An 18091-nucleotide genomic window follows, 5' to 3' on the forward strand; every position below is an offset into this window, starting at 1 on the left:
TTGCGTTCTTGCCTTCATCCAATAGAAACAAGTTCTAAATCCCTCAGAGAAAATGTTCATGTAAGTATACACACATTTCTGGTTCCTCAGTTAGTAAATATAATGTTAATGACATCAATGTCCAATTTAAACACAAATTATATAAATTTCTCTCTTATAAAATCATATGACGCTGTCCCTTTGGACGATAGAAGGTTCTACAAAAATACTTCCAAAGAGTTTATTAGTTCTGTAGAACCTTAATGACAATTAAAAATGCCTCATATTAATAGCATTTGATGAATTTGCATTATTTCCTGATCACAAATAGGAATACCAAGGTTCCAGAATTTTATCAACACAAAATTTTTGTGTTCTAGAACTTACTAGAGAACAAAAATTCCATGTTTCTGTATTGAGCTGTATACCTTATATACTTTAGATTTATAATAATAGTGTAAAAAATAATCAATATTTTATTTTTACTGTCTCCACAGCTGGCTTGTTGTAAGTATGCAGCAAGTAGCAACTAGAACAAAGAGTTAAACACAGAAAAAAAACAACTGCTTTGCATTGTGCACACATATTCTGAAAACAATTTACAGTTCACTTACATTCTCTAAGTATAAAAGAAATATACAAAAATCTCTCTATTGTTTATCAAAATAGCAGGTGAGGCAAGTTTGTATTATGTACAAGACATTGATATACCAGAGTAAAATATTAGTTTATCTCTTAAGAGCCCATAATTTGAGTCTCTAAGAGTCAACATGCCAAAAGATACAAAATTGTAACACAATGAAACTTAGTGTTACACATTTATAATTCTGGTCTCAATTACTTTGGAAAATTATTGTGATATGAAACTTCAGAAGGTTTCACAGCAAGCTGCACTGTATTTCCATGCTTAAAACTTACACTGAAAACAAGACAATCAATATTTAGTATTTCCTGGACTAGTCAAAGAAAACAAAAAAATCATTACAGGATTAGCTGCCTAGAAAGGAGTAAATTGAGGTTATATTGAGTATTCAAGTCTGAAGATACTCCTTCAATCAAAAAGTCAGTCTCTCTGAAAGCAGGTGTTATTGTAACATTACATACCATATATTTCAGTACATCCCTTAAAGGAAAAAATATCATATTTGAAAGAAATACAAAATTGAAAATTGTTAATTACAAAATTATATACAAATCTGGAGTTTGAAATAAAACACTTTTGCAATAGCATGTAGCCATAATATGCAAAGACAGGACAATACCATGTGCTTTGAGTTAAATATTTGCACCAAAGGAAGGTCACTACTTTCTGTTACAATACATGTACAATATCTCAGGGAAGTTTGAACGAAATTTATGGTTGGTTCCAATCTAGACTTAAGCCCACAGTTATGCTGAGAATAATTCTGTTTTATTTGTATTTTATTGCATTAGTTACTACTGGAACAAGAAGGTAATTTAGATATGCAGAGGAGCTTAACTGATTAAACTATTACCTGTTGTCTTGTATTGGCTTTGCAGTTTGAATTTTTATTCTGCCTGGAAGTATCTAAAACTTTCAACACAATAGTGATTCTATATACTTGATTCTGGGACATTTAACTTCACAATCTCAATTTTAGAAGCTCAATACTTACTTCAGAGCCCAAGGCCACTATTAGCTTGTAGGATCTGAGTATCACTCACTAAAGCCCAATATCTAATTTAATGTTAAAAAGATGTCAAATGGAGCACATGATTTGGGAAATTTTATTTTTTGTTTCACATGAGAAACAGAATAGTTTTTAAAAGGCTCTGTAATGAGTATACTGAGAAATTCTATGTCCTGTCTTGTATTAATTTGAAGGAAAGGACATAAGGTTAAAGCTTTTGTTCAGTTTTCTTAAGCATTTCATTAATTTCTGTTCTGTCAAATCAGAAAGACTGTCTGAAACTTATTTTCCTTTTAAAATTCATTACAAAAACTACAATGAAATAAGCTATTGCCTTGGTGGGCCCATAATACATTTTTGACCTTAAATCAAGCAGAGGAAAAGTTCGGATTTTAAAAGGTATGGCAAGTGTGCATTGCAGAAAATCTTGTTCTTTCAAAGAGCTTTATGGTCTGTCAGCTGTGGAATTACAGTTTTATTACATAATATGTGTATAACACACACACACAAAGAAGAACACCAAACAAAAAAATAACCCCCCCCAAAAAAAGACAGACACCCTGCACACACACAAAACTAATTTGAAAACTACCGTTAGTAATAAGCTTTGTCAAGTGAGGGCTTTGAAGGCTCCTGGTACCTCTCTCCCGGGATGATGGAAGAAAGGTGTGTTACATCCCTTTCCCTAAAGCAGGGACCTAAAGCAAGGAGATTTTTTTTCTGTAGAAAATAATAAAGGACCGTATATCACCTGAGTAGCAAGGATTAATTAAACTACTGCACTTTGTTCTAATGACTGGGGGAGGGATATGCTTTTGAGCTCTTGTGTGTTTCGTTTTTTACCAAAACCATCTGGCAACGAAAAAAGAGGACCGATATGAGTGCACAGCTCAGTTACGAAATCCCCCTTCTCCCTTGAGATGAAGATTCCCGCAGGGCTGCCAGTAAATCCTTCACGCTTCGCAGCGCGTCCTTGACAGCACGAACGGCAAGCGTGCTCGGCTTTCGGCGAACATGAGGAGCCAACGCAGCCCCGAGGAACCACAACCCCGTCCTGGAGCACCCTGGCCGCACCCGCTGGGGGCAGGGCCTCCTCTTCCTCCCGCAGCCGCCGCGAGCGGGCCCAGCGCTGCCTCCCGCGGCTTTGCCGCCGTGCCCGGACTGATTGGCGGAGGGCGGCCCCGGTCCCACCCGCCAGAGGCGGGCACAGGGGACCTGCCCCGCAGGGAGCTTCTAGGTGTCCTGGGAGCCGGAGCAGTGTATGGGGTGGGAGAGTGCCTGGGGTGTCGGACGGCATTCCTTCGCGCCGGCGAGGGGGGTGGGAAAAAGAGGTGAGGGAAACCTTTCCTTGTCTAGCCGAGGGGACCCAGTAGCTGCATCTCCCTGGGGGTGAACGGCAGCGCCAGTGTATGCGTCCGGCGGGTGGTGGGGTGCTGGGACGGAAGCGCGACGGAGAGGAGCGAGGGCACAGGAAAGTGATGAGAAGTTGAGGAGGACGGAGCCAGGTTGCCCTCTTCTCGGCCCGCGCCGCAGGGACAAGCCCAGCCCCACAGCAGGTGCAGAAGAGCCCGGGCGGAGAGAACAAGGCGGGCCCGGCGCTCCCGGCGCCGCAGCGGGGGGGGAGCAGGGCCTCAGACCGGGCCGGACAGATCCGCGCAGCCCCCGCGGCCGCTCGATTGAAGGAAAAAAGCGGCAAACGGAGCGCCAAGCAGATCGCTCCCCTCTTCAGCTCGTTACCAGAGGAAACGACGCGGAGAAACGGCCCTGAAGGGAGAGCGGTGAGGGAGCTCGGGAATAACCCCTGAGGGCAGTAGGGAAGGAGGGCGAGGAGGTCCCGGCTCCGCCGACCCCCTCTGAAGCGGCGAGGTGCGGAGGGTCCCTGTCCGGCGTGGGAGGCTCTCGTTTCACCTTGCTGCTTTTTGCAGTTTCGTTCCTTCCTCCTTCGCTCCTGTAACGTATAAGGAAGCCCGGGGTTCCTTTCATCAGCTCGTGGCGGGGGGTCTGTGGAAAGGGTGGGGTGGGAGGAGGGAGAGCGATGGCGGGGCGGGGGAGAGAGCCGCGGACTTGACCAGAAAGAAGCCGCAGGGGAACAGGAGGCAGGGCGTTGCGGTGTCCCTGAGTGAGGGGACAGCGTGACCTAAGAGCGGGAGGGGAAGAGCGCCGCGTCCTTACGGGGTGCTGAGGGACCTCATATTGGGGAGAAAAGTTCCCCTTTCCTGCCCTTATACTGAGGTGAGCTCGTACTGGTGCTGTGGGGAGAAGGGGGCTTTGGGGTCTGCAGGGAGTTCGACTGTCCCTAGGAGAAGGTTTCTGCACACCGGGCACCGCACCTGTGTGGCACGGCCTCTCGGGGTAGGTGGGAAGGAGTCGGGCGGTCTCTGGCCGGCCACCCGCCGGCGCCGTAGAGGTGAGTGCCGGGGGTTTGTGGGGACGGTGCCGGGTCGCCCAGCGCTGGAGGTTGGGCCGCGCCCGGCAGGTGCGTGCTCTGCGCCTTGAGGAAGTTGAGTCGTGTGAGGAGGAGGGGGCCGCAGCGCTGCCACCGCCAAGGCGAACGTGCTGTTCCTCAGCTGAGGGCCGTCACTTGGGAGAAGTTCGGAGGGATGAAGCCGGCGGTGACCGTACGTGCCGGGTGGGGGCCGACCGTTGAGGGTGACTGGTGGGCGCGGCTGCCGCGCGTTACCTGGTGGCAGCCGGTAGCGGGGTGTGTGAGAGTGTGTGTGTGTGTGTGTGTGTGTGTGTGTGTGTGTGTTTGTGTATGTGAGTGTGTGTGGGGGCAGGCGCTGCCGCAGGCCTGGGGATGGGAGGGCTGTGTTTCGGACACCGGCTCTGGCTTGCTTCAGTCCGTCGGTCGGCTTTAACATTCTTCATTAATTGGAGCCTCCTACATTAATTGGAGAGGTTATTCGACCCTTTCGGTGCCGGCGTGAGGGGCTGTCGCCGACAACCGTCGCACAAGTTATGTAAGTCGGTCAGCCACACTCTGTCCGTGAACGCCTGGGAAATACTCTCCTACCCGGCTGCAAACGGGGAAAGGCTTAACATGAGGGACCTCGGTGTGAGTACTTGGCCTGGGACGGGTGTAGGGTGTTGCTGCGCTTTCAGTGAACGCGAACCAAGTTTCGATCAAAGCTGCCTTGCCTCTGAAGGAAGGATATTGCATAATTGCTGCTGTGCCTCCCCTGTGGGCTTAAAAATAAGGGAAAACGGTTAAGCATAAGCTTTTAAGGGGGATATGTCAATGTACTTGTGGTATTCAAACAAATACTTAATGGGATCTTTTTATGACTTTTTTACATGCTCGTTTTAGTACTGACTAAGGGATGATAGGAAATAATTAAAAATTGCACATCCAATCATTTTGCATGCTCCTCAGAGTTGCCTGGGGATGAACAGCAGAGAGTCACTAATAGAGATCCTCGAAGGTGTTTCCTCTCTCCCAAAGCAAACACCTTAAATACTAGTTAAAGTAGTATTTCTGCTTTTAATGTTATCACTAGGTGACTTTGTTCTAGAATTAATTCACACAATATCACTTTTTTTCTAGATATTTATTCTAAAAATTGTCTTGTTTACATTTCATAACTGAAGCTGCCTGCCTGGTTTTCCAAACAATTATCATGCGAAGTCACATATTTTGGTGAGCTAGTTTTTAGCACCAACACAACATAATAACAAGTTAACCTTTACTTCACATTTCCTTGTTTTTGTTCTTTTGTTTTGGTCTTTGATCCAAGCTGAACCCTGGATACTGCAGTGGCTTTTTTTCAAAACTAACTTGTTCATGTTAGAGTCTTAGATTCTTTTGGATGGCTTTGATACTATTGTGGAAATATTTGTTGAAATACAAGGAAATGAGTATCTGGCCTGAAATGCTTGCATTTTTTTACTTCTGCACAACATTTGTAATCAAATAAAGCTCTTTATGGGAGGCAAGAAAATTTACATTGTCCTATGTGTTTAAGTATAGAGACTCTAAGCTTAGAGTCCTGGTGGAGTACGATTTAAATGCCCCTTTTATTTTATATTCTTCAAGTGCTCTAAGCATTGAGTTTGTTCTGGAGCAGGATGTGGATGGAGAAACCTATGGGACTAACCAGGGCTTGAGGAGAGGACATCTGAGACAATCCTGGCATCCTTATTCTGCACAAGGTGGTGTCACCTGAGCTGTCCTTGCCTGTGCCAGTGGAGTTGAAGATAGCTGATTTGTTACCAAAATGGTAACAAAGCAATGGATTGTGTTCATGCTGTGATGGCAACTTCAGTGTAGTGAATGGCTACTAGCTCTTGCAATTCATGAGCAGTCAGTGCAGCTACAGCTTGGGTTTGTCCTGTCATTGAGGCAGGACATCGAGGACTCCAGATTGGTAGGAGTTATTGTTGAGAGAAGTTGAAGGTAGCCAGAACTACCATGTTAATGAAATTGTAATGTCATGTTTATTGTATCTAGAACATTTCAGAGGCTGTTATCCACGCCAAACCTTTGGAACGCTAACTGTTAGTTCACTTGGCAGAACTGATTGGGTTAATAAACAAGGGCCAAGGGTGCTGTGGATCATGACATCATGATCTGGTTACTTTGTGAAGAAAAACTGAGACCCTGCCATAATTCTCTTCTGTGTGTAATTTCTAACAGATTGACTAGGTTGATTTCTATCACTATGTTTTATTCCCAGGAATGGGGGGAGGGGAAGAAACAAATTTATAATTTCTTTTTTTCTGTGTGTTAGGTGTGTTCCTACATGTGCAGATATTGGGTGCGAAGGTACTGTGGTAAGTGTTGTCACCCATAAAACCATACCACCGAGTGTAGCTTTGCTTCTGGCCTTTCCTGTACATGTTCAGACTAGTACAGAAGGTGTCCGTTGCTGCAGCACTCCTACCACTTCAGAAGTGCGCTGCAATTAATTATACTAAACTGTAACAACAATGCCTATCCTGACTCGATCATTTTTTAATTGACCTTCCTGAGCATGAGCTATGCTATATCTCACTTGAACTACTGAGTATTTTATTACTCATCCCTATTTTCCTTTGGATTTTCTGCTTTGCGATTTTTAATGTGCTTCTTCCAAGTCGCTGTTTTAGTCAAGTTTCTTCCTTTAGACTATTAGTATGTTTAATATGTTTACTTTATCTTGTTTGAGTTCCTTGTTTGTTACTTACTAGAAAAATTACACTACAATATTAAAAGATATTGATGTTTGCTGTGAGATCATATTCAGGGAGCATTCGGAAAATGCTTATTAAATGAAATACCAGGTCCTGACCCTTAACAGAAGTGCCTTTATTTCTGTTTAAGTATTAGACTGATAGCTAAGAAGACAATAGGATTGTAGTTGAGAATCCCGATAGATTAGAAGCAGCTGAAATAATCCACCTTTTACTGGGATTTTTATTCTCAAAAAATTTTCAGCTGGGTTTATCTTTTTCTTTATTTGCTTTAACAAGTACCTTTGGTAGAACTCAAAGTGTTTGTGAATGGGCATTATAGAAGGCTGTTGCTCTGTTTCTGGAAGTAAAATACACTAGAACCATTTAGTATAATGCTCTGTCTGGAAATGTGTGGTGATTTTTTCATTTCTCCCCTGTCGGAGGACTACTGTACTTGGAGTGAATTTCCAGCACTTGTGACATTGTGTTGCTTTATCTCTTTGACAAAATATTGCTAGTATTTTATAACACTTAGGATGTATGTATCTTACATGCTCAATGTGTGAGGTTCTTTTAATACTCATTGTAGGATGGTGTCTTTACATTGTCTTTAGCTTTGTGAAGAAAGCTTGTCAGGAATTGGTCACTGTTTTTCATTGCAAGTCTGTTAAAATATTTTTCTTCATAGTTCTTTATCATCTAATTATATTTCTGCTAAGTCTTGAACTGTTTAATGAGTAGGCCTTTTTTAAGAAAAATAGCTACTGGTCCAGTTCAAAAAGCTGCATTGCATATGGGAAGAAGTGACTGTTAATGGAAAATATACCACCAGACTGCCTTTTTACAAACTAAATGTAACAATTATTATTTAAAGGGTTTAAGAGACAATGTAGATAACTTTTCTAAATTAAACAGGTCAGAGTTGCAATAAGTAGTTATAACCTCATTTGCTATGACAATTTCTCTTAAGGGACACAGTTGTCATGCACATAATTTTAATAGGAAAACAAGTATAGCTTTCTTCTTTGGTATATGCTGTTCTTTTCTCCTATGAATTGGTGGCTCAACTAAATGAGAAAAGGAACTTAAGATTATTTTCCCTTCATACTCAACTACAGAAGGGAGGGTTAATGGGGAATCTTGGGTCGCCTTCAGAATCTGAACAGAACTGGAAATGAGCCTTGATGCCCTGCTTGAAACATTGTGCTTTTTAAAAATGAAATACTATAAAGGTTGTCTCTCAGTGTACTTCAGCGTAAACAGCAGTGTGAACATCAAGGTGGAATACCTTCTGAGTTCCTTAATTTAAGGCACCATATTTCATAAGAGAAATTATTTTCACCCAGACATCAACACTAGTGTTAAAAATTATTTCATTTGCTGCACATGAGGATTAGATCGATGCACTGTAGCACACCTTCAGCATTAAATTCTGAAATTCAAGGCTTCAGGTACGAGGATACTGATAAAAATGCAGTTACACAAGCTGAATTTGGAAATCCCCCCCCCCTGAAGTTACTTGGCTTAAGTCAAGTGATTAAGGCTTTATAATTTAATGCCAAGAACACAAAATTCCAAAATAAAGATATTTTTAAATTAATTGTGAAAACTTTCAACAATAGTAGAGCACTAACATTAAAAAAGCAGCCAGTATTCACGTGCTGTTATTTACTTGCCTTTACCTTTTGAGGGAATCATTGTCTTCTCCAATTTAATGTGTAATATGAGAAATTCTCAAATTTCGATGACAGTCAGGTATTTCTTAGTTCACACTAGGAACAGAATCAAAGAAGCATATATTTCTGAATGGAATCTGGTTTATAAACTAGAATTTTGTCCTGAATACTGCTTAATGGCATATAGATGTGCAGCTTGCTTCTGAGGGGAAGTGGGGAAGTATGGCTGAGGAGCCCACTGTGGCTGTCAGATCCAGCAGTGCAGCAGAATGTGCTTTCTGCAACCTGCTGTGCCTGGAGACAGAATCTACTCTTCGGAAAGCAGTTGTACATAGCTCCTGTTGGCTACACCTGGCACTGAACTGACTGAGAATGCAGATTTACTTACTGCTTTGAATCCGTTTTATTTTGTGGAAAATAATGTTCTTCCTTCCCTTCCTCCCACAGTTTGATTAAATATTTTTGTCTAAGATGAAACATGGGAAATAGACATAACAATACAAACATAAGAGCTGCTGTGCCAAGTACATAAACTTTTTGTGCTGCTGGAAGTTGCATAATGAAATATTTTTTCAAGTGAGCCCTTAATTTGCTTTCTCCCTTCTTGCTTTAACTGTTACTGAGCTGTGATAATAGTCTGCCTTGTATTTGTTACAGATTAATGAAATTTTGTGTATTCATTAATGGGATAGTTGTTAGTGAATGTAGATACTCTGTGCAAGTAGTTAAATGTTCATTTTGTAAGTTTGCTTGGGAAGCCAGTTCTGCCAACTTACCATAATGTAAATAGGTGCTTTAAATATAGTATGGGTGTGCTGAGATGTTCAGCTTGGACCTTGGTAGCAGTATCTTTCTGAAGAGCTTTGTTGACTAGAAGGCTGCTGCTGGTGAAGAGCTTGCAGATGATACTTGGCTTGGGGCAGTACTCAGGATAGAGTGTGTGCTTCAGGCAGCACTGCCTCAGCAGGGGTTTTCCTTGGGATGAATTAAAGGGTTAACCAGCCCTAGTACTTGCAGAGTTAGCAGGTCAGAAATGTTGCTTAGAAGCATCTCTGGAAGGTCTTGTACAAGTTTCCGCTTAATACAGAGTTGTTGGCAACTTAAGATCAGGTCAGCCTTGGCTCTTTTTTGTTGAAGTCCTTTTTATCGTTCCTGCTGGAAGCCTGCTGTGCTGGTTCTTCATGAAATGAGCTACAGGCCGTGAGAGTCTTGCTGCTGCTCCATACCTTGCTGGCAAAACATATCGCCATTATCTTCAGCTTTTTTCTAGGTTTCTGTTGTGTTAGGCCTCTTATGCTTCTAGCCTCAACTTGGAGGAGGCTGTCCCAATAGTCTAAATAAAACTTACACACCAGAAGTAAAGGAAGACCTCATCTCTTAGTTCATTTTAGTCAGTAGGAACAGACGTGCATATGTAGAAGCACTTGCTATGTGGATGGTTTATTGTTATTTTGGTTTTACTCCCAAATCATCCTCTTAGAGCTGTGAATCAGCTTTATTTTGACTTTCTGCAACCTTTGGATCTATGTGGTTTTGTTGCTTAATATTTTTAAATTAGCAAGTGTGCTTAAGTCTCAAGTTGCTTTGAAAATCCCCAAACCCTATCATTAGACCCTTTTCTGAAATCGTAATCCTGTCTTAATCCATACTATAATCTAGTCAACTGCTTATTACTAGGTATTGACAGGAAGTTTCTGTGCATTTAAAAATCTTTCTGCGGCTACTCCAGAAAACCCTTGTCTTAAATCTTACTGGAATGTAGGCTGCATCTTTCAGAAGGTTCCCCAATTGATTTCTGCCCCCTCTTACTTTGGTAAGTGATGTGGTCTTGCTGTTAAAATCAGAGCTGAAGGGTTAAACTGCACAGAGAGAAATGTTACATACAGTACTATAATCCTCATTCTAACAACAATTCTGCTAGGAGGGTGTTTAGAGAACACAAATTGAAAGAAAGAGACAATTTATTTGAAAATTTACAGGTCGTTTTTTTTTTCTTTAAAACAGTATCTCAGGATGAACAGACTGAACAAGCTGAATATTGGAGTGTATTGTTGTGGTACACAGTCTTGAGCAATTCAGTTATTTTAGTTGAACTAAATAAAAGCAAAAAAAAAAAAAAAAAAAAAAAAATCACAATATTTTACCTTTGATTAAAGCTGTATTTTCCATTGCAGAAACTCGAGTTTCCCTTGTGATTCTATTTGTATGGCTTGTTAAAATATAGCTGTTTGCTATAGGATGAAGTTAGAAACTGAACAAAGAAATTCATTCAATGTTTCTAGGTGCCATGTGATGGCATGACCAAGGAGAGCTTGTACCAAGCTGAATCTATCTGGAGTGGAAAATAAAATATCCCCCCAATAGTTATTTAAGTTAAAGTAAAACTTGTTTAAGTTTAAAACTGGTATTGTTTCAAATCCTGAGGTTCATTCATAAGGCAAAATCCATGCTTGTGTGATGGTAAAATATAAGCATAGGCTACATTTATTGCACCAACATATTAAAGCTTATTGTAAAGTTGTGCTCTGCAATTTCTTCTGGCCCCTTCTATGAATAGTCATTTTATCAAAAGAGAATCTGTCACTGATGAAAGTGCTTAAAAGGGTGTAGAGTCAGTATTTTTCTTTTTTTCCTTTTGGTACTTCATTCAACTTGTATTTCAATCTTGTCTTTTGATGCTGGTGTGGAAGAGAATGCTTCCTGGGCAGCTTCCACCCTTCTGTGGTGGCATCTCTGTCTCCATTAGCTGCTGCAGCACTTGTGCCTCCTGCTCTTTGCAGGGATATGGTTTCCTTCTTTTAGGTTCTGCTCTTACTCCTGTAACTCTTGTCTTGTGCCAGCTGGACTCAGAGTAAAGGTCTCCAGAAGCTGAGGGGACTCTGTCAAGGGACTTCTGTGTTGGTGCCAAACTACTCTGTCTTCTGTGAAAACATAGTATCTATGAAGTTGATATATAGCTTGTCAGGAAATATTCTCATGTTGTTTTAGATGAACCAGACAAAACTCTCCACAAGGAATGAATTTGTCTCCTTTTCTAGTAATATGGCTTTTACAATTCTGTGTAGTCAGCATTTATCTTTCCAAAATAGAGGGGGTGCAGTAACCACAGGCAAGACAGAGAAGCGTGACAGAGCACCAGTGTGGAGAAATCCAAGTTACTTGCACATGTAGGTGGATTGCATTTGGTTGAAGGTGCGCAGGTTTTGGAGCAGGCTTTTTGTTTCTCGGGTTTCTGTACTGTGCTTCCTTTCTGTCCTTTCTGTCTGCCAGGACCATGTAATCTCTGTTGCAACACCAAATGAACGCGTGATCAGCTTTGGTCTGATGCAGAGCTTGAAGAAGCGCAGCCTGACCTGAGCATTTTCAGGGATGTGTGTCTGTACCATCTTCCCCTGCTCCCCGTTGGTGGGGATACAGTGCTGGGAGCCTGTTCTGGTCTCACTGTCATGCTTTAGACCTAGGCCAGTGTCAGGAAGGACAGGGTGTTTCTTCATGCAGTGCTTCTAGGTCTAAGCTTTACAATAGTGCTTAGCTTGACCAAAACACTGACTGGTAGTTTAGTATTTGAAAACGCTGATCCCTACTATGTGGGGTAAAAGATTTACACATAAAAGGATATTAAAATACCCTGTTTGTATTGCCCAGTGCACAGTAGGACAAAAGAGAATGTGCTGCTCTTGCCCTTTCTACTTTTGTTTGGGATACTAAAACATATTTTTGAGGTAGTTGGAGTTTTTTAACGAGCTTATCTGGTAGGTCTGTAAAGATTACTGTTTCATGGGGTGTAAAATCTTTATGGAATCACTTACGTGAAGTTTGATAGGCTGAATCTTGAAAATCATGGAATCATAGAATATGAGGTTAGAAGGGACCTCAAGGATCACCTGGTTCAATCTTGCTCGGGGAAAAAAGCACAGTCTAGAGTTTTGCCCAGCACATTGTCCGAGTGGCATTCAAAGTACACATTTTTAGCTGAATACTGTTTGCTCAGATCTAGCACATAGAGTGTTAAGAAGTGTAAGTTGTGTGAAGAGAAATGAACCTTTTCCCTCCTATAATATGCTTCATGTTATTGTCTTGTATAAGAGTTTTATTCCTGTATAGCTTCTTAAAGCTCTTTCTGCTAGCATACCTCTTGAAAATGTCTATTGACTGTAAAATCTATTTATTAAAAGAGAAATACTCCTTCTACCTTGCTACCTCTTGAGCAAGAATTTTAAAGATATTTTTTTCCATAACTCTCAATTACAAAAGCTTAAGTAAAACCCTTCAGTGTTAAATAAAATCTTTTACACACACACACAGACACACACACACACGTACACAAAGCTTTTAGTAAAAGGAGTTTCATAAATTGCATATCCTTTTGACTTCCTCTTGGCTCTCTGCTGTTCACATAACTGACGAGTAAGTCTCTCACAGATTATTTCAGTGACATTGTAATATTCCATTTTTTTCTCTGTGGATGTGATATTCTTGTACTCATTGAAACACTTCAGTCATTTGATAGAAGAATGTAATTGTTGTTCAAGAAACTGTACAAAGTAAACATAAAAGCCTGCCCTTGTTTAGTAAGAAATACATGTGGATAATTTCTAGTAATTTAATTTTGTTGAAATAGGACCCTGTAGTTGAAGGCTAAATCTTGCCACTTATCTAAATGATTGCAACATAGCACGTCCTACCTCAGCAATTAGTCAAAAAATGTTATAGGAGGAACTTAACATAAATCCAAAGGTTGTGCTAGTTCTGTTATCAGTCTCTTCCTATATAATGTAGTAGTTTGCTGCTCCAAGTCTCTGCATTCACACATTTGTGATGCTTTCATCTGTTTTACAGCACATGGGTTGTGTAATAGCAACTACTTTGTAATCTTAAAGTTTGCTGCCTGAAGTCAGTTTATTGGCCTGATTCACTCTTATGCTCCTAAAGGATTATGGAGCATATATGGATTATTTCCTACTGCCTACAGAATACATACAGTAAACAGTAGTATTGGTTAAGAACTTATTTGACAGTTGCCAGAATAAAGGGTTTAGGAATCAAGCTGTACTTTGAGCTTAGAAGAACATGGCCTTTTTTTACCGTCATCTATTATAATGATGATTAAAATCTTCCTGTGTCAGATAATTTGATCATCATTTGAGATTTGCTGTTCTACATAATTAGGTCAGTAGATTTCCTCACATAAGTAGCATTTACTCAGAACTCATAACAGCATAACTTTGCTTGTCAAAAAAATAGCGATGTGGACTGATAAAAATACTAAATGAGGCATTAAATTTTTAAATATTTGGAGGGAACTTGAAAAATTACTTGTATTATTTCAAAGGACGTTTGGAGGGAATCACATATAGAAAGACTTCCCCATTTTTGAGGAAGTGCAGTACATTTAATACCAGCTGCTTGCATGTGCCTGATACAGCTAAGATTTGTTTTGGGTACTTGTATTTTTATCACTGAATCATCCTGTAAGCAATGATAGAGAACGTTTTTTATTTGTCTTGGAATATTTTCTTCCTCTTTCAGCTTTTTACTTTAAGTGCTTTTTGTTAGTCATCCCATGCTATCTTAGGCTTGATAAAATGCTTTGCTTACAGAGCCAGTGGACATGCAACCAGTGGTGTAGGGCTTGGTTCTGTATTTGCTTAACTGAAATATTTACAAGCTTGAGAAGGTTGGATACCATGCTTTATCAATAAAACTATGTTTAATAACAGCTAAAGCAAACAGATTTGCACATAAAATAAGTCAAAGCCAATGGGATTTTGAGTAGGCATGGCAGAACTGGGGCTTCAGTACATCGGGTAACATGGATAACATCAGGTAACAATACGAGACCTCTGCTCTTTTTTTCTTCCATGCTGCCTTTTTATTTGTATTATTAGTAGTAAACCATAGCTATTAGCTGCTTATGTGCTTGTCAGAGGGAGTTTAGCTTTGTTCTTGTCATATTTTTGACCACTTATTTCTTCTTACAGCTACAATTCTTTCTCTTTTAGAAAAAATAAATCCATTATAGATGTTTACCTGTGGTAAATACTGCTATTGGGCATGGCAAGGTGGGATTGGCTGCTGAGGTGATACTGCACTGCTTCTGGATCTGTTTTTATGGATCCTGACCTTGGATAGAGACAGAAGCAGGTGGAATAAAGCGATGTGGAGTTTGGCTTGGTGAAAGAAAAGCAGCAGCAGCAGCCCTGTCTGGAGCCACCGTGAGCTGTTGTCATATCTAACTGGTCACGATCCTTTCTCCCTTTGCGGAACTTGCATCAGATTTGCAACTTCCATTTTAATAATTAATTGTTGGTAAAATACACGATTTTGTTCAAAAAGGTTTTCTGTTTCTCTGCCTTTTTTTTTTTTTTTTTCCAGTTGACTCAAATTTTGGAGAGTTTACAGTTCTAAGAGTAGGATTTGTATTCTCCAGTCTAAAATAGTTTTATGTAGAACTGACAGTAAAGAGAGCACAGTACTGTGAGCAAGATTAAGTAATTCCATGTTACCAGAGTTCTGGTGGCAGTTTGCGGTATGCACGGTTTACTGGAAGGCATCAAAATCTCTAATTTCCCTCCTTTTTGATAATTTAACTTCTGTGATGCATATAAATGGCATTCAATCCAATTTGGTCACCTTGGTGTTAATCAGTACCCATGCTTGTGTTTGCAGAGGTGGAAGTCTAGTTGGTAAGGCTGTTCCTTTTAATGTGTACTGATACCTGTTAAAATGTAATGAGTAATTTGAGCCCTTTGGATGAGGTGAGAGTGATCAGATTGTTCCTTTGCTATCAGTACAGGGCTGCCCCTAAGAATGAACGACACACTTCTATGGCATAAGTCCTGATCTTCTGATCAAAACACTTGAGTAAACTTAGCAAATCTAAAGAAGGGCTGAAAGGAAGGGTAGACCTTTAAAAAGTTAATAGTATTGCTGAAATCAAGCTCCATAAAACCTCATTTTTGGCTGTAGAAGTCAGGAGCATTGTATTTCTACTGAATAAAAGGAACTCTCTTTTTATATTATTTTGGTACATTTAAGTTCTTAAGAACTGTTCACTTTTTTGAGAAGTGATAAATATTTGCAGTTTGGAGTCAATATGAGCTGTGCATGGAGGTTCTTGAGAGCCTCTTCTGCTTCCTACGGTGTAGGAAGACACTGACAATGGTATTGCTGGCTTGAAAAGGCTCAGATCTCACAGAAATAACCAACACTGTTCTAATTAGAATAGTCCCTGCTTATGGCAGGGGAGGTTGGAACTGGATGGTCTTTAGGGTCCCTTCTGGTCCTAACCATTCTAGGATTCAAAAAAAGTAAGTTGGCAACCAGTGGTATAAAGCAAAGTAAACCTAACATGCCTGTACATTTTAATTACAGCATGATTAGCACATTATTAAGGGTGGGCAATAAATCTAGTCTTTGATATGTATTCTAATACTGTAATTGATTGATGTAAATTATTATCTAATTATTTAAAAAATGTTTTAAGACTGAAATACAACTGAAGCATTCAGTTTTATCTTAAAGTTTAAGACTTTACAAATAATATATACAAGTGTAAATGTCTTTTGGTTTCTTTCCAGGTTGCCCAATTTTCAAACATCTAGCTTTTGTGAACAATAGGAGGAAAGGATATTTCCATTTTTTTCTCTGAATGTCAGTAATTTCTGTGTAGTAACACTTGTTCTAGATCCTTGCTTAGTCTTTCTAATTGAATGGAAAAATGCTTCTTTGAAAGAATACATCAGTGTTTAGGACTGTTTAGCTGAAAACAATTCCTCTAGCAGTCTTCTGTGGATGTACTTGGTTTTCTATAACACACCTTAAAACTTGTACTTTCACTTTCATCTGAAAAAAAGCTCAAAACTTTTAGGTTGTCAACTTTACTAGAAGCTGTTGGAATAGGTTTAATGTTTAACCTCTTGGTATTTCTTTAATCTTTAACTTGCTGGACTCCAGTAGTTGAATTCTTTACAGAGTGGTTTCACTCATACAAAGCCACTCTGAATACTTTCTTTTTCATTGTACCCGTTTTTTTTTTTAGGGCTTTTTGGCTGAAAGTAGTAATGGTGTCAATTCAGTGATAATTTTGTGATGTGATTTCTATTTGTTTTATGTTTTTTTTTTTTAATATTAGAAAAAAATTTTTTTTTCTCCCTCTGTCATAAAAGGATGTTGAATACCAGCCCAGACACTAAAGCCATCTTATATAATGTAGGCAAATCTTAAGTGAAAGGACTTAGGGTAAAGGTAGAAAATGGTTTTATGTTGTTTAACTGTCTTGGAGAAATGTGTCATTCTGAGACTGCATCATCTTGCCTCTTTTCTGTCAGGACACTTAATCCTATTTCAGGCTCCTGCTATTCAGAAACAGGAAGCAGTTGCATTGGGTTTTGATCCTTTTTATTTATTTTGGCAAGTGATTTATTCTGGGAGTTCATCTCTGCAGTATGTCTGGAAATTACTAGAAGCCCTGTGCTCTGATTTTGATAAATGGGCTTCCATGTGGGCACCATCTTTAATTCTCCTCACCTCTTAAAATCTCCCTTTGTCTAAGTGCTGCTCATTGCTTACGAAGATGTGCTAAATCATTAATTCCCATTGAAACAGATAAGCCTCTGCATCTCTCCCTGTTTTGGTGGAATTTCCCAACCTTCTGGACAAGTTCATTGCTGAGGACAGTTAGAGTGAAGGGGCATCTGGAGCTGAGCTTGCACAGTTGCGTGTGGTTGCCCTGCTGATGGCATCAAGCACCAACCACTTCCCCTCTCAGCTTCCAGTTTGCCAAATGGAAATTATGCTTGTGATTAATTGTCTTATAAAGTGCTGTTACATATTGCCCTTGTTCCTGCTAAATACAAACCTTCCAGGCTCCCTGCTTCTGTCTGCCTGGGGGATGAAATTATGAGGCTTCATCCTGCAGGTTCCTGACAGAGGTTCAATACAAGGTCAATGTAATTTTTCTCAGTAAAAATTCTACCTAATCAGCATTTTTCTAATAGCGTAATGTTTAATATCTCTATGGCTTGGCAGGTCCTGTGGATATTTTTTTCTGTCTCTGTAGAAGATGCTTGCCTTGAAAAGGGGAGTTGTATAATAAGTTTTTGAGTAGTGATGACTATTTGCTCAGTTCTGAAGACAATGCAAGCTACAGACTCCCAGGCAAGTGTATTACCTCTTGATGCTGACATACCACCAGAAAAGAAAAGCTAATACTTAATAGAATGATTGCAGTTAAACTGACAGATTTTCATGTTAGTTAGTCCTTTGTAGAAAAATAAAATATCCAATGCTTTTCCAATTTAAAACATTGCTACTGGGTGAGGTAGGAGCTAGGAAGTGGAGTGGAACTGTCATCATCCCAGGGAAGTAGGGCTTTACTTCCCATGGCCTTTGGTGGCATCTGCATAATCACAGCTGTGGAAAATAGGCTTCAGGGCTAAGGATTTTATCTTGTGCTATCCTCTGGGCCTGTGTCTGGTCAAGAGATCAAAGTACAGCCTGATACACCTCCTTCTGGCAACCTGTTGGATCATGGCTAGACCTTAGGCTCCTGGTACCTTTGATTTATACTGATGCTAGAAATGTTAAATATTTCTCAGATTCCCAATCCTACACCTCCATTCATAATATTGC

The 18091-nt window shown here is 40.2% G+C and overlaps 1 protein-coding gene across 9 annotated transcripts in view; it reads left to right on the forward strand.

Annotated features, from left to right (window-relative positions):
- Positions 1–2911: 2911 nt before the first annotated feature.
- Positions 2912–18091, forward strand: part of UGT8 (UDP glycosyltransferase 8) — a 42179-nt gene continuing 26999 nt past the window's right edge. Inside the window, exon 1 of one of the 9 annotated variants that reach the window (XM_071753433.1) lies at positions 2912–2962. The gene's annotated coding sequence lies outside the window, so the exon portion shown is untranslated. Of the gene's footprint in view, positions 2963–3267; positions 3498–3729; positions 3864–4019; positions 4039–4142; positions 4250–4413; positions 4592–4667; positions 4687–18091 lie in introns of those variants that run through there. The other 8 variants (XM_071753424.1, XM_071753425.1, XM_071753426.1 and 5 more) reach the window with 8 other exon arrangements.

This window comes from Heliangelus exortis, chromosome 10 (genome assembly GCF_036169615.1).
Source record: "Heliangelus exortis chromosome 10, bHelExo1.hap1, whole genome shotgun sequence".
In the NCBI taxonomy this organism is placed as follows: Eukaryota; Metazoa; Chordata; class Aves; order Apodiformes; family Trochilidae; genus Heliangelus; species Heliangelus exortis.